The sequence below is a fragment of the Monodon monoceros genome, unplaced genomic scaffold (assembly GCF_005190385.1).
Source record: "Monodon monoceros isolate NGI ecotype Baffin Bay Population unplaced genomic scaffold, NGI_Narwhal_1 Super_Scaffold_3, whole genome shotgun sequence".
Taxonomy (NCBI): domain Eukaryota; kingdom Metazoa; phylum Chordata; class Mammalia; order Artiodactyla; family Monodontidae; genus Monodon; species Monodon monoceros.
Genome location: NW_021703780.1, coordinates 31652423 through 31667850, shown reverse-complemented (window position 1 = coordinate 31667850; position 15428 = coordinate 31652423).

Sequence of the window (15428 nt, the reverse complement as noted above, 5' to 3'; positions counted from 1 at the left end):
CCTTTCCCTCCTCCCATGGGAAACATGGCATTTGCCTGAGGTCTGGGAAAGGGGTTCCAAGCGTGTAGGATACGGGGTGACCCACCTCATCGTGCCGGGGGCCAGAGTCTTTCCATTCTGGCTGGGCCCGTCCTGGGGGAGCTCGTTCATCTTCTGCCATCTGTGGAAGTGGGGGAGGGAGAGACAGCTCCTTAGATAGGAGCCAAGGGCCCTGCGATGAGTAGAGCTGCCTTCAGGAGTCATGTGATCCAGGCAATGTCCCTTGTCAGGGAAGGAACTGGCCATGTCTCTGAGCTTGTTTCCCAGAGGACAGGAGGGGGCTGGGAATGGGAAGGGGGTGCTTGTGTGGGGCCTGTACCCCCAGGGTATAAATTAGTTTTACGTAGTAGTCCTGGAGTTCCTTGAGCCTCTGGAAGGTGGGCCCACGGTTCCACTTGCCCCTGAGGGGACTCCCTGCCCTGCCTTGCTGCGTAGGCCCAGCTCTCCTGCAGGCCCGGGGAAGGTGGAAGCTGTCTGGGTCTTTGGCATTTATGAACAGTGCTTCCAAATCCACTTCTCTAGCCTCTTTTATTCCTTCAAACCATATTTATTGGGCCACCAGCCATCGTGCCAGGGCAAGGGATGCCGTTATGAATAAGATACAATTCCACCCCTCAAGGATCTGGTGAGGGTGGGCGAGGAGACACAGAACTATAAATCCACAAATAGAAAAATACATAAATTATGATGGGGGCATTTGATCCAGCTTGGGAGTGGGGATGGATTGCGGGTGGTGGAGTCTGGGAGGTCTGCTCATTATATTACCTTTAGGCTGCCCCTTAAAGAGTGTGAAGGAGGAGACAGAACATGGAGGGGCGGGTGGAAAGGTTGAAGCCGACATCCCAGGCAGAAGGGGCAGTGTGAGCAAAGGCATGGAGGGAGGACTCAGGCAGGGAGTGGGTGAGGGGATGAAGGTGGGAGAGAGAGGCAGGAATAGCCCTTGCCTGCCGCACCCATGGTGCCAAGAGCCTATGACCTGGGGATGAGCAGCACGTGAGGGGTTTTAAACAGGGAGCACCTCTGCAGGGAGGTGGTTGTAATCCTCCCGTGGGAGACACCCCGAGGAGGGTAGAGGTGACTTCGGTGGCTGATCAGGGAGGGCACCCCCTGCCTCTTCTGGCCACACTGGGTGGGGGGGGACTAGGGAGGCGAGGTTCCTGCCCTCGTGCAGCTTTGGTTCTAGTTAAGTGCTCATTTTCCAAGCGCTTTCCACCTGTGGCTCTTCCGCTGGTTAACACAATCCACAAGACCTGTGAGGTCGGGGGGCTCTTGTCATCCCAAGGGGATATTTGCCTGAGCCTCCAACTGGCCTTCCAGATTCTTCTCTCTCCTGCATTCTCATCAGCCAGAGTGAGCCTGTTAAAATGTGAGCTGAATCATATTACCTTTTGGCTCAAAACCCTGCAGACTCCGTTTTATTCGGCGAAAGAAGCCAAAGTCCATACAATGGCCTTAAAAGGCCCTGCACCATCTGTGTTGCCTTGATCTCCCCAACTCAATGACCTCTGACCCCACCTTGACCACTCAGCTCCAGCCACACTGGCTTCTCTGTTCCTCGCGGGTGCGCTCCCACCTCAGGGCCTTTGCACGTGCGGTCCTCTCTTCCTAGAGTCCTCTTCCCCCAGATGTGGCATGCGTGGCTCTCTCACCTTTAAGTTTTGTTACCATCTCAGCAAGGCTGCTTGACTATATTGCATTTACAATCAACACCCCGCACTCGGGCTCCTCTGCACTCGGGGTCCTCTTTTCACCATCCTTCTTTTTTTCCCATAGCACATGCCACCATCTAACATACTCTAGAACAGGTCTGTCCGATAGAACTATGATGTGAATGAACCATGTATGTAGTTTAAAGTGTTCTCTGAGCCAGATGTTGAAAGGTAAAAAGAAACAGGTGATGTTTAATTTAATCATATATTTTACTTAACCCCAACATATCTAAAATATCATCGAATCAATATAAAAATGATTAATGAGAGATTTTATGTTTTTCGGTATTAAGTCTTCGAATCTGATGTGTATTTTGCTTTTATCAAACTTCTCAATTGGGAGTAGCAACATGTCAAGTATGCAGTATACATATGAGGCTGGTGCCTACCGTTTTGGACAGTGTTGCTTTAAAATTTACCCCTCCTCTTATTTCCCCCACTACTAGAATGCAAGCAATGTGAGGGCAGAGATTTTTATCTGTTTTGTTCAATGTTGTACATTGTATCTCCAGCTCCTAGAACGTGCCTGGGACATGCTCAATAAACATTTGTTATCTGACTGACATTGTTGAAACTGAAGCCTGGTGACTGAGGGTTTGTTTTATCCCAAGACTATGGAGGTAGGTGATGGCTGGCACTGGCGGGAGTGGTGGGTAGACAGGCTTTTTGACAGGTGGAGACTTGAGCAGGGCTGGGTGAGGAGAGGGGAACTCAGAGTCGGTGGTGGGGGTGAGGGACAGAGAGGCCTCTTCCCCTGTGCCAGGCCCTGTCTCCTCCTTTTAGCCACCCTGGAGACGGGGCTCATTAGTTCTACTTGGTAGATGAGGGTCAGAGAGGGTAAATAACTTGCCCGAATCGACTCACAGCCAGTAAATGGCCAAGCCAGAATTTAAACCAGCTTTCCTGACTCCGATTCCAGTGCTCTTCCCACCTCACCACAGTTGCCCCAGGCTAGGGCAGAACATCAACAAATAAAAATGAATCGTCTAGACTGAATACAAACAGGCAGAAGAAAAGTGGGACGGGGGAGGATGTGGTGGTGGCCAAACCCAGGGCTGAAATCCATATTTCCCCAAGCGTGGCAAGGCAAGAGATGTCTCCAGGGCCTGGGCTCGTCAGTAGAAGATCTGAAACCTAAGATGGAAGAGATTGCAACACGCAGCCTTGGAAGACAGAAACAGTCTTTAAATAGACTCTGGAGAAAAAGAAGGATAAAAGGAACACGCTGCATCCCCCAGCTGTATAAGACCTGCTCATACACCCCCTGCAGCCTTCCCAAAGGACCTCTCAAGGCTCAGTGCCAAGATGTCCCAGCCTTTCTCCCCTCTGTGGGACTCACACCCTCCCCTCTGGTCTGGCCACTGTTTGACATAGCGCTCCTTCTCACCTCTGCTCTGCCCAGCCTGAGCCCCTTTCCCCTTTTCCTAAGGGGCAACCTACCCTGGCCACAGCCCCAAAGGCCTTTGTGTACTTCTTCTCCAAGGAAGCTGACAGCCTACTCTTTCCTCCTGTAAGGAGGCTGGGTGGATCCGTACAGAACTTGGTGATTCTGGATCAGTTTCACGTGTTAGTGCCGTTGTGGTGGCCTGGGTCCAAATATGGCTGCCAGCAGCGCTTTCCACCCCTATGCCTGCATGCTGCAAGAAAAAGAGTCTACTTTTCCTCTCTTGAATCTGGGCTGGCCTTATGACTTGCTTTGACTAGGAGGATGTGGCAGAACAGATGTTCTGGGACTTTCGGGCCTCGGCCTTGAGGGAGATTGCAGTTTCCATTTTTTCCCTCTTAGCCGGCAGCTGCCATGCTGTAAGGAAGTTCAACTGCCCTGCTGGAGAGAGAGGCCACGTAGAGAGAAAGAGAGGGGCTCAGGCTGCCCCCAACTGTTCCAACCACCCCAAGCTGAGGCCCCAGACGTGTGAGTGAAGTCATTTTGGATTCTCTAGCCCCAGGTGAGCCACTCTTGCACAACACAAAAAGGAGGGAAGCAATCTCCTGCCCAGATGTACAGGGTTGTGAGTAAATATATGGCTGTTGTTGTTTCAGACTATGATGTTTTGGGGTAGTTGTTACTCACCAATCATATCTGAACCATCTAACTAAATGGTCATTTCTTTGGGGCTAGGACCTTTGTCCCTTCCCATCCATAAGTCTTAGCTGGATGCATGATGGTCTCAGGGGGTGGAGGGAGGTTCCAGGAAGGAAGGATATTTATAAAGCAGTCAGAGACCAGCAGCAGTCTGCCTTGGTGGGAAGACTCAGGGCAAGGGCTGACCCAGGCAGGACAAAGTATTGTCCAAATATCTAGATTGAGGAGAGCCAGTCAGTTTTATTGAAGCCTCACCAAAAGAAAGTGGGCCTCATCTATAGCATGAGGGAGAGAGGCTAGAGGCTGAGAAGAACTGGCAGAGAGAGAAGCACAAGGGATTTGGAGGAAAAGGCTATGGAATCTTGTCCTTCCCTTCCTTCCTTCCTACCTCGCAACCTCCAGAATTTATGGAATAGCAGCCATATGGGCTATGCCCTGGTGCAGAACGGGCTCTCACTTACCGGGGCTGGCTTTAGCCCTAAAGATGGGGGCCAGACGAGATGACCTCTGGGAGGCCCCACCAGGTTGGCCTCAGAGTTCTTGGGAGGAAGATAATTCAGCTGCATCCACAGGACATTATCCATCAGGACATGGGGAACAGGGGAGGGCAGGGAAGGAATCAGTGAATATTCATAATCTGCCTGGAAAGGGAAAATGCAGGGCAAGGATAGGGCCTGGCTGAGTCTCTGCAGAGGAGGAGATGGGAGTGACTCCAAAGGTGGATGAGCTAGAACCGAGGGGAACAGGGATTCAAAGGAAAAGGACCCGTCAGGCCTAGGGGCCTATAGGAGGAAGGCCGGGCCTGGGTCCCCTCAGGACCAGAGGACCGAGAGCTGAAACAGATTTTCAAAGGTTGCATTTGCCTTTGGGTGGTTAGTCTGTTAGTGAAGAAAGTATAAGTACTACCCTCAGGGAGCTCCCAGTCTGAGGCGGCTGACATGGTCCTTGCTTTCAGGGTGCTTCCTGCCTTCCCAGAGTTTCTCGTTTGAGGGAGGAGACAGAATCCCTGCCATCAGACATTTCTTTGTTGATTAAGATGGACACCATTCTCAGGAAGGCACACCCTCGCCTTCATACGGCTGCTGTAGATGTTTGGAATCATGGAATATTGGTGCCTGATGAGCCCTTTGGGGGCCTGCAACCCTCCCTCACCTCCCAGTGCACGTTTGCAGTCCCTGCCCGACTTTTCTCTCTATTTGTTATGAGCCAAGGGTGGCTGGGCCGTGATGTTTCCCCACGCATCCCCTGATGCTCCCTAGGTCTGGCTCCAAGTGGGGCAGATGCCAGCACGTACCTCCCTCCTGGGGCTCTGCCTGTCTCCTCTGAGAACCCCATTCTATCACCTCCTTGGGCTCCCTGTGGGGAGACTGTGTCCCCACTTCCCACCCCATTTGCAGCTGGTGCAGCCATCCGGAGGCCAGAAGTCCCCAGGAGGTGGGGTGATGGCCTTTGAGGCCAGCCCTTAGGGACCTCTCCTCAAACACCCTGCCTGCTGCCTCTGCAGAGCCTGATCTGGGCTGCCCTAAGCCCCACCAGGACTTCTGACAGATCTAGGATGGAATCCTGGGTCTGCCGCCGGCCAAATTACTTCTCTGGGCCTCGACTTTCTCACCTCCAAAATGGGGACAATCATACCTGCCCTTGAGCTTGAGGGGAGGAAGTGATGTTGACGTGTGAAGGTACCCAGTACAGTGGCTGGTATGTAGGGTGTGCTCACAATGGTCACTATAATTATGTTGTTATTTCTAGTGCCCACGTCAATGCCTTTTTCTTCTCTTACTTTAGTATAATTTGGTTGTTTTTCTCCCTCCTCACTTTTTAATTTTTAAACCAAAATACCATGACTGGGTTTTATACCCATCTTTGCAAGTGTACATCCTTGCTCCCCTGCTGAGGACTCAGGCAAGCCAGGCCCTCAGGAGTGTCCATCGCAGAAGCCCTCCCAGGAGGGCTCCAGGATCTCTGGGGGAAAGGTTTGTGGTACAGGTGGGGTGGGAGCGGGGCTCTGGGATGGGGCAGGGAGAAGAATGCTTTCCCTGGGACTTTGAGAGCTGGGAGCTGCCATCTCCTGGGGAGGCAGCAGGAAGATGGCTTCCAGGGAAGTAATTCAGAGAGGGTGTTTGCATATCTGTTTGCTTTTGGCTTCCAGAAGAATCTCCACCCCCACCCCAGGTGTCTCTGCTTCCTTCCCCATGGTTTCCCTCCCAGCTGCTCCATCCTTGCTCCTCTCTGTCCAGCTCGAGAAAGAGAGAGGATGCTGGGCTTGGATTCAGGGCCTGCTGGGCCCCTGAGTCTGGGAACCGTGGGGAGGCCAGCCCCTGGCAGACACCCTCGCCGCCTCCTCTCACCCGGAGCAAGACGCCAGGTCACAGGTCTCCTTCCGCACGAACCATCCACACAGCTCGCACACTCACAAGTGTGACAGGGGTCACCACTCCCAGTCACGGGGTGGCCGCCTGGTTGGGTAAGGTTTCCCGGGGCTGTGGGACCCAGCTGAGCGATCCGCCTTCTCAGGATGAGCCCCCATGGGGCTGGTGGGAGGGGGGCTGACCTGGCTGTAGTCCCATGACCCTGCGCTCCCCTCCGGGAGCTGCTGACTGTTCAGCAATAATAAACACCTCGCAGCTATTAATAACCTGCTATCTGGCAGCCACAGAAATGATAACACTGGGTCACTTCTGGCCTAGCCTGGCCCGAGTGCCTGGGTTCAAATCCCGACGGGTAATTCTGGGTCCCTGATGTCCAAAACCCAAACCCTAAACACAGGCCCAACCCTGACAACTTCTAGACGTGTTTTGGGGCAGAATTACTTTTTTGAGACTCAGTTGTTGTCTATTAAACAGGTACCATGATACCTGAGGCCCGGAGAAATGTGGACGGACTGAGGGCAGTGACCGGCATGTAGCGAGTTCTCCCAAAGGGTCAGCTATTGTTGCTGTTGTGACTGGCCACAGGGTGTAGGAGAAGAGGATTTGGGATCAGACAGAGCTGGGCTGTACTTTTGACATCGATAGTGTTTTCTGGCTCTGTGACCCTGTGCAAGTTGCTTGACCTCTCTGGGCCTCATTGTCGTGGTCTGTCACATGGGCGTGGTAAAATCTATCTCCCAGGTGTTACTGTGGATTAAATTAGGTAATGAATATAAAGTAATTTCTACTTAAGAGGGGCTCAATCAATAGAGTACTTGTTTAATGAATGAATGAGGGGCTATTAGTCACGTCACTCTGTCAGTGTCCCCAAGGGCAGGGATGGATTCTCCCTTTTCAGCCTGGGTGCTCCCTGAGGACTGGGGTGCCACTCTGGGCTTGCTTTCTTGAGGCTGATCTATAGTACCCAAAGAAGGCTCAGCAGTTTAGGTAGTTTATTCCCTTGGTTGGTGTGGAATGTGGAAACAGCCTGTGTAAAAACCCACAGGGAAATAGAAACAACTTTTCCTTTCCTCCCGGTAATAAGGTGCAGGCAGGGCCTGGGACCCAGCACTTAGCTCCCCTCCTAGGTCTGGGGAAAGGGAGGTTTTTGGCCACAAAGGCTATGGGAGCTCAGGGAAAGCCCTCCCGGTGAGGCCAGTGGGACCACCCCAGCCATACCCTTGGCACTGCCTGCCCCCAGTGGCCACACTGACAGCCACAAGTGTGGGTGGCGTGTTGGGGGGTGCAGGGAGGAAGGAGGGCAGAAGAGACGTGAGGGTGGGAGAGAGAACTTGACTCAGGGCTGGTAAAACCCTCCCCGCACCCCAGGGCCCATGACTTCAGAGAAACGGCCTCCAGATGCCGGTGGTGTGCCAGGCCCGGCAGTTGGCGTTTGCCTAACAGGAAGTTTCCCTGAAGACCGTCTTATCTCGACTGGCCTGGTGGGGCTGCAGAGAAGGGGCAAAGGGAGCTGCTGGCTCTCGCTTGGCCACCACCACATGCCCACCCCAGAGGCTGTCCAGGGCCTTCCCCATCCCAGCCACACTTCCGGGAGCGGGTGCTGGGGGAGGCAGCTGCTCAGGCCGGGAGTGTCTGTGGGTTTCGAGGGCTGCCTGCTGGAGGCTGACGGGATCCCCTGATCAGTACCGGGTACCTAGAGCCCTGAGTTTCTCCTGCCGTTGGTCCCAGGTGGGCCTCATGGCCCCTGGTCAACCTGATCCATTGGGTCTGAGGAGGGACAGTCCTGGAGGCGGGTTGCCAGATACAGCAAATGAAAATACAGGTTAAATTTTCACTTTCATTGTTTATCCGAAATTCAAATGTAACTGGGCATCCTATACTTAATCTGGCAACGCTGCCTGGAGAGAGTGGCTGGCCTTTGCATTCAGGTGATTCCTTCAGGTGCCTCGATGCTTGCCTTCTTCCTCCTCACCCTTCTCGCTGCTTTGCCAGAGAGGTTCCCAGTGTAGACATGGAATTCGGGCCCTCATTCTGGATACGTCCTCAGTCTCTGCCCGCAGCAGAGATAGGGTCTCCCCGCTCAGATGGGGGCTCCCGGAGGGAGGGGCTTTGTGTCTCCCTCCTCAGACTGGGAGCCTCCCTTTCACCTCTCCCTCATCGCTGGGACCTTTCTGGAGGCACTGAATTCTGACCACCACCACCCACCCCTCAACCCGGCAAGCCCGACCTTTACATAGGCTCAATATGGCCTTGAGCGCTGTGACCTGGGGGAGGTCTAGGGGAGCCTGCTGGTTAGCAAACATCTATCTCATCTTTTCTGATGGTCTGCCAGCGGGAATCCTGCCTGCCCCCGGCCTTGTTTCTGCAGGCAGCTATCTCAAGAAGTCCCCCAGGCTCTGGAAACTTACAGAGGAAAATTTTCCCTGGGAGCCACTGGAACTCCGGCAGGGGCTCCGTCATTGACCAGCCCGGTGACCTTGGGAAGGCTTTGGTTCCCCTCTGGGCCTCCGTGTCCCCATCTGTGCAATGGCGATGGATCTAGCTTGGTGAGCTTACAGAAGTGTTTTCCAAACTGCAAATTGTCATCTATCAATGGGTCATGAGGCCAATGGGATGGTTTGCAACCAGCAGGATGCTTTTTCTAAAATATGAAAGAGAACAGGGTAGAAAATATTCAGAGAAGCTTGCACGTAATAAGGCTAAGTACTGTTTCTTGAAACTCTTGGGGTACGTGTGTGTGCATAGGTGTTCAGGGAGTCCCACGAAAGATGTATTTTTTTCACATGGGTTATGGTAAAACAAAAATGTCGGGAAGGCAATATCTTAGAGGCTGTGGGATGGGCAACTGGAGACCCAGAAGAGGGTGTCTGCTACTTCTCCACCTCATGGGTACCAGCCCTGCCAGCAGCCTCCTCTCTGGGGCTCCTTTTTGCTCTCTTAAGTAGACGCCTCAGCTGGGCCTGGGTCCCTAACCCCAGAGGCCAGGCCTCTCCGGGCCAAGAGCCCTCAGGGGCTAGTCTGGTTCCTCTGCCACTCAGACAGGAGACAGTGCTGGGATCTGCAGCCTGGTGGTGCCCCGCCTGCCTGGCTCCTGTCTCTGCCCCACAGTAACATTGGGTTGGGAAACTGAAGCTCTGGCCAAGTGGAGAAACACTGCTCCCTCCCTAACTTTCCCAACTGCCCTCCACCCTGCGAGGCCTAGTGCTCATTAACCCCTTCCTGGGGGTGGGAGAGGTGGCCGTCAGCAGGAGTTGCAGGGTCTGGGTGCGTGGACACCACAGATAGAGGGTGAGGAGCTAGGGACCCCATGCTGTGTGACCTGGAAAATCCCTGGCTTTCTGAAACTCTGCCCTGTCTTTCCTCTGGGGAATGCGATCTAGGTGTGACCCACATTCCTGGGATGATTTGAGGTAAAACAGGTGGAAGATGCAAAAGACCTGGTAGATCGCTATTCAGATTTGCTACATCACTGCTCATCTCTGTTCCTGTGGGAGCTGTCACCCTGGGATCCAGGTCACGTATCGTAAAACCGGCAGAAAGGGGAACTGGCTCTGGTGTTGGGTCAGGATCACGCAAGAAGGGGAAGATTTGGTTTGGAAAAAAAAAGTGGAACCAAAAGCTCTTGACGTGTGGGGCTCTCAACTGAGGGGGAGACACAGGCTTACTTTCTTCAGGGAGCCCCGGTCTGAGGGGAGGCGCGGCCCCGCCCTCGGGGAGCCTCCGGTCTGAGGGGAGGCGCGGCCCCCCCCCTCAGGGAGCCCCGGTCTGAGGGGGAGCCCTGTGGAAGGCTCCTTCCCAGGCCTGGGGATGGCGGCTGCAGAGGGGCCCTGGAGGCCGTCAGCCAGCTTGTTCGGGAAGAGTCTGCCAGGGCATTACCATCCCTTCCCTTGCTTGCCTGTAGCCTTAGGTGTGGTGGGATCTGGAAGGTACCAGGAAGGAGTCCCCCCACTTAGCGGTGGCCACCATCACCCTCCCAGCTCTCCCTTTGCTGGCTGACCACAGGTCTGAAATCACTTCATGAAAGTCCCTTCTTAGATTACAGACTGGAAGAGATCTTGGAGATCGGGGAGTTCCAGAATCAGAGGAGGCAACTGAGGCCTAGAAAGGGGAGGAATCCTTCCTGAGTTCACCTAGGGAGTAACAGCGGAGCCCAAGTCCCAGGTCCAGGCTCTGAGCCAGATGGAGACTCTGGGGCATGTGGGGCCACCCAACATGAGTGCGTGTGTGCGTGTGTGTGTGCTTGTGTGTGTGTGTGTGTGTGTGTGTGTGTGTGTGAACTGGGGAGGGATCTGGTACGAGCCACTCTGGGTCCTCTGTGAGCAGAGGTGTGTTCACACTGTGTCCTCTGCCTGTGGTCTGGCCCTTCTTGTATCTCCGAACAGGGTGGAGGGAGGGGGAGGGACAGGCCTGGACCAGGGATACCAGACAGGTCTTACCATCTCCATGCCAAGTCCACTTGGCCCAGACCTCTTGAGACCAAGAGCAGAGGGCAATGAGTTACAGATGACTCAGGTGCTGGAGGCCACAGCCACGCGTGGCACGTGACAACCAAGAAGAGCCGGGCCTGTTCTCAGACAGACAGATGACCCAGGAGGCTGACACTGCGAGCCTCCTTTCCTAGACGACAGGAGGCTCTCATTCAGGCCTCGAACCCAGGCCCCTGTGCTGGGGATGACAAGAGGGCCAATTGGCTTTCTTTTCCTCCTGAGCCTTTAACCCACTGGCTGGCCATGTTCCTCCAGTGGGGTGGGGGCAGAGCCATCCCTGTTCTCCCAGAACTGTGGGGTTAGTGTCAGTCTCAGTGGGAAAGAGTTTTCCCAGCCACTTGGAGCTGGTGTCCAGCAGTGCGCCTCCCTGCCCTGCCCTTAGAGCACGATGTCTGCCCATGACAGCCCTCCCTTCTTTGTCTGAGACAGGGAGTGCCAAAGACTGGCTTCTTGAGCCCAAGGCCTGGGCTGCAGGATGAGACAGTCTGGGGTGTGGACAGTGTCCTGGGTTTGACTATTACTGTGTGACCTAGAGCTGCACAATTTTTTCTCAGGGCCTCCGTCTCACCCTCTGTACCATGAGGGGTTGTGTTCGAAAGCTTGGTGGTTCCTCTTAGCTTCTGCCCTGTCAGGGCTTGAAGGCTGGACTGAGGCCAGGGCCCAAAAGATGCCCCCCACCCCATGCTTGAGGTGGGGGCCTGGGGAGGGGCTGGCTGAGGCTGGGAGGTCCTGGCCTGGCAGGCGCATGCCCCAGGGTCCCTGTGCACCCGAGACACCCTGACGATTACAGGGTGAGCGGCCAGCACCAGACACTGTAATCTCCTGCCCTCCCTTCTGCCAAGGGCCTGCTGCAGGCTTTCCTTCTGCTTTTTACAACTGTCTTCTAAGAACTGTGGGAAGGAAGAGGCCCTTATCTCCTTGGGGTGAAGCTGAAAACAAAAAGAGGTGAGGGGAAGGAGGGTCAGCAACAGGATGGGAGAGGAGAGGGAGGGAGGGAAAGAGGATGAGGGAGGGGTAGTTGGACCACAGAAGGCTTTTCCCTGGTTGACAGACTGAGGAAGAGGAGGGGATAGAAGGGTGGGCGTGTCCACGCTCTACCCTTCAGCCCCCAGCTTAGATGCTGCTCCTCAGAGAGACCTCCCTGACCTCATTAGGTAATAAATAAATAAATAAATAAATAGCACACACACCCCCACCCCGATCACTGTCTGTCAATCACACCATTTAATGTGGAAAGTGTGAGTCAAACCCCCGCAATGGCTCTTCATTTTCCTCAGAGTAAAAACCAAATTCCTCACCATGGCCTTCAAGGTGCTACATGATCCCTTCCCAGTCTGGTTTCCTCCCTGGCCCCACCTTCAGCTCCTCTCCTCCTCACTGCTTTAACCCCACTGGCCTCCTTGCTGTTCTTCAAACATATCAGGCCTGCTCCTGGCCCAGGACTTTGCACAGCTTTTCTCCTCTGCCTGGAATAGTCTTTCTCCAGATATCTGCAGGACTCCCTACCTCACCTTCTTCAAGTTTTTGCTCAGACATCACCTTCTCACGGAGGCCTACCCTGAGTGTCTTATTTAAAAGGGCAACATGCTTCCCACACCCTCATCTCTCTTACCCTACTCTCTTTCTTCTAAGCACAACCACTTTCTAATTTTCTCACATTATAAAATGGCATTTATTCGTTATGCGCCTTGTTTACTGTCTCTCTCCCCCGCTAGGGTTTAAGTTCCACAAGGACAGTTATCTTTGTTTTGATCGCTGCTATATCTTAAGTTTCTGGAACAGCACCCAAAACATCATAGGTGTTCAATTTGTCGAGTGAGTGAACAGCACCCATCCCTGTTGGAGAGATTTTGTCTTTCTCCATCTCTACTACTTACCTACTCCCCATGCCCCCACGCATTGGTGCCCTCCCAGCACGTGCTTGGCAAGGAATAGGCACTTGGTAAATATTTGTCAGCTAGATGGAAGGGACCTGAGGCAGAGCCTAGGGAGAGTGAGAGGCAGGGCCAGGAGCAGGCTCATAAAGGGGGGATTCTGGAGGAAGAGAGTGGTAGGGGGTTCACTGGTCGCTTCAAGACCCCTTAAGATCCCCCATCCTGAGTAGGGGATGTGTTCTTCCAGGCTTGTCTCTCACACACACACTCTCCAGGGTCATCACACACCAGCGTACAGAGCAGAAAGGAAAGGAGGGCTGGAAACCCTACATCTAGGTGGATGGTGGTGGCAGCAGGCTTAACCCCTGGGGGCTTTCTAGAGGAGGTGGCCTGGTGCTAGACCAGCCAGGAGGGAAGACATCTGACAGCTTCATCAGAAGGAAAGAAGGACCACATGGAGGAGGGACTGGGATGGGGGAGAAAGAGGAAGGATGTGGCCGAGGTCAGCAGAGGCCCAGGAGAGAGGCCGGGATGAGCCTGGGCCTGAGACTGTGGCTGGGTAAGACTGTGGGTTTGGGGTTCAGTGGGGCCTTGCGGGATACACAGTTGGAAGAGGCTGAGTTTCCCAACTAGAATCCCTGGAGGAAGGAATTTGCCGGGTCTTTCTCTGGGGTTTGCAGTGATAGGCACAGGGGCAGTGGTCAGTGGAACCCTGTAGTCCGGGAGGCTTCCAGTGGGAGCTCTGGCTGCAGGGTCCATGCCCACGTTTCCCTCAGAACGTGGTACACAGAGTGTGGTTTTGTATATGATTCCAGCTGATACTTTTTTTTCCAATAAAAAGGAACTCTTATTTAAAAAAAAAAGTCACAATCCAACGTCACTGTTCCCATAATATGAAGATGGGATGAGAGAGTGAGCAAGAGTTAAAGGACCACAAACGCTGGGCACGAGGCCTCCCTGCCAGCCCTGCCGTCCCTGACCACTCTCCTTTGGCCCCAGGGGAGAAGCCTGGCCGTCTGCCTCACTGTGTGGAAAACCCAGAAGGAAAGGAATTTTGAAATTCTACTCACGATTGATACATTTCTGGATATTTTTGGCCATTGTCAGAGCCCGGCCTCTGCTTCCCCCATCTGTCACAACCTCCTTTGAATTCTTTAAGAGGCTCTATCTTTTGTTGTCATGTGGACACACTGTTATAAAGCACATTCAAACGGGACAGGTTTTTTTCTGAATTTTTGAATTTTATTGATTTTTTATACAGCAGGTCCTTATTAGCTATTTTATACATATTGGTGTATATATGTTAATCCCAATCTCCCAATTCACCCCACCACCGCCACCCCACCTGCCACTTTCCCTCCTTGGTGTCCATACGTTTGTTCTCTACGTCTGCAAACACGACAGGTTTTGTGAGCAAAGGACATTGAGCTTTTTCCCAGGTCTACAACTCATAACTCTTGGTTCCCTTGGAACGTCTTTCTGTACCTGTAAATGGTGCCTCCATCACCACCATTGCCCAGGCCTGAAGCCTGGCATTCATATTTGATCAGCGCTTTTGCTTTATCTCCCACATCCAAATCCATCAGCAACCCTGGGGCCTGTTCTACTTCAAAAATATTTCCATCCCTTGCTCCCCCTTTCCCACCATCTGGCCTGGGCTCCATGGCTTTCTTGGTCCCCCTCCAGCCCCTCCAATTCTTGTTCCTCCCAGCAGCCAGGATGAGCTTTGACACCGCACACATGGCATCATGCTGTCTCTGCTTAAACTCTCCCTGTGCACCATAAAGTCTATCCTCCTCACCTGCCTCCTGACAACCCCCCCGAGAGGGCCCCTCACCCCCTGCACACACTGACCTCTCTGTTCCTGAACATATCAGATTCATGTCCGCCTTAGGGACTTTGTTCTTGCTGTTCCTTCATTCTGGAACATTCTGGTTCCACACCTTTGTGTGGATGCCTTCTCCTCACCTTTCGGGACTCAGATCAAGGTCACCTCCTCCGAGATGCCTTCCTTGAATACCTCTCCCCCCACAATGTAAATTACATCGCTGAGCTGTTCACCTCTCACTGTAGCATTTATCTCTAGTTGAATTAATTTGATGTGTTTACTTGTTTATCATCTTTGTCCCTCTCTAGGATTCCAGGAAAGCAGGAACCTTGTCCAGGTGATTTACCACTGTATGTTCATGTCTAGTGCTTGGGGTCCAATACATATTTGTCGAATGGATGAATGCTCCAACTCTGCCTTTGCTGAACTTCTAGAGATTTTGCAAGCTCTCTTACACAATCAGGAGCCTGGTAACCTGTTTGCACTCTCATTCCAAGGATTTTAGGCTTGCTTGGCCAATCAAGTTACAACTCATCAATTCTTGGCTGCCCCACCCCTGCCAGCAGGGCACAGAACCCCAAAGTAGGTCCTTGGCGCCTGCTTGTGGGACTGAGTTGGTTAAGGCAGCCTGGCCCCTGTACCGATTATCTGGGTGACTTCAAGCAAGTGGGTATACATTTTGTTGTCTGTAGTCCTCACTGGAGAGATAAAGAGGTTTGCACAGATGGTCTCTAAGATTCGGCTTGAATTTCAAGGACCAGAATTGACCAGTTCAGGAGGTTTTAGTGGATTGAGAGGGAATGAATGGGTTGGGGTAAGGGACATGGTGATGAGCGATTTGGAGGGGGGCTCAGGCAGGACTTTCTTCCCAGGGTCTTGAGGATCAGCTTTGGGGGACCCTTGGGTGAGTTTTGCTCCCCAAAGTTCAGGATTTGCCCCTTGTCATTTCCTGCTTGCCTGGGGACTGTGACAGCCTCTCTTTTTCTGCTCTGTAGTAGAGCAAGGATCTCCAATCTGGGGCAATGAATCCCCCGTAACT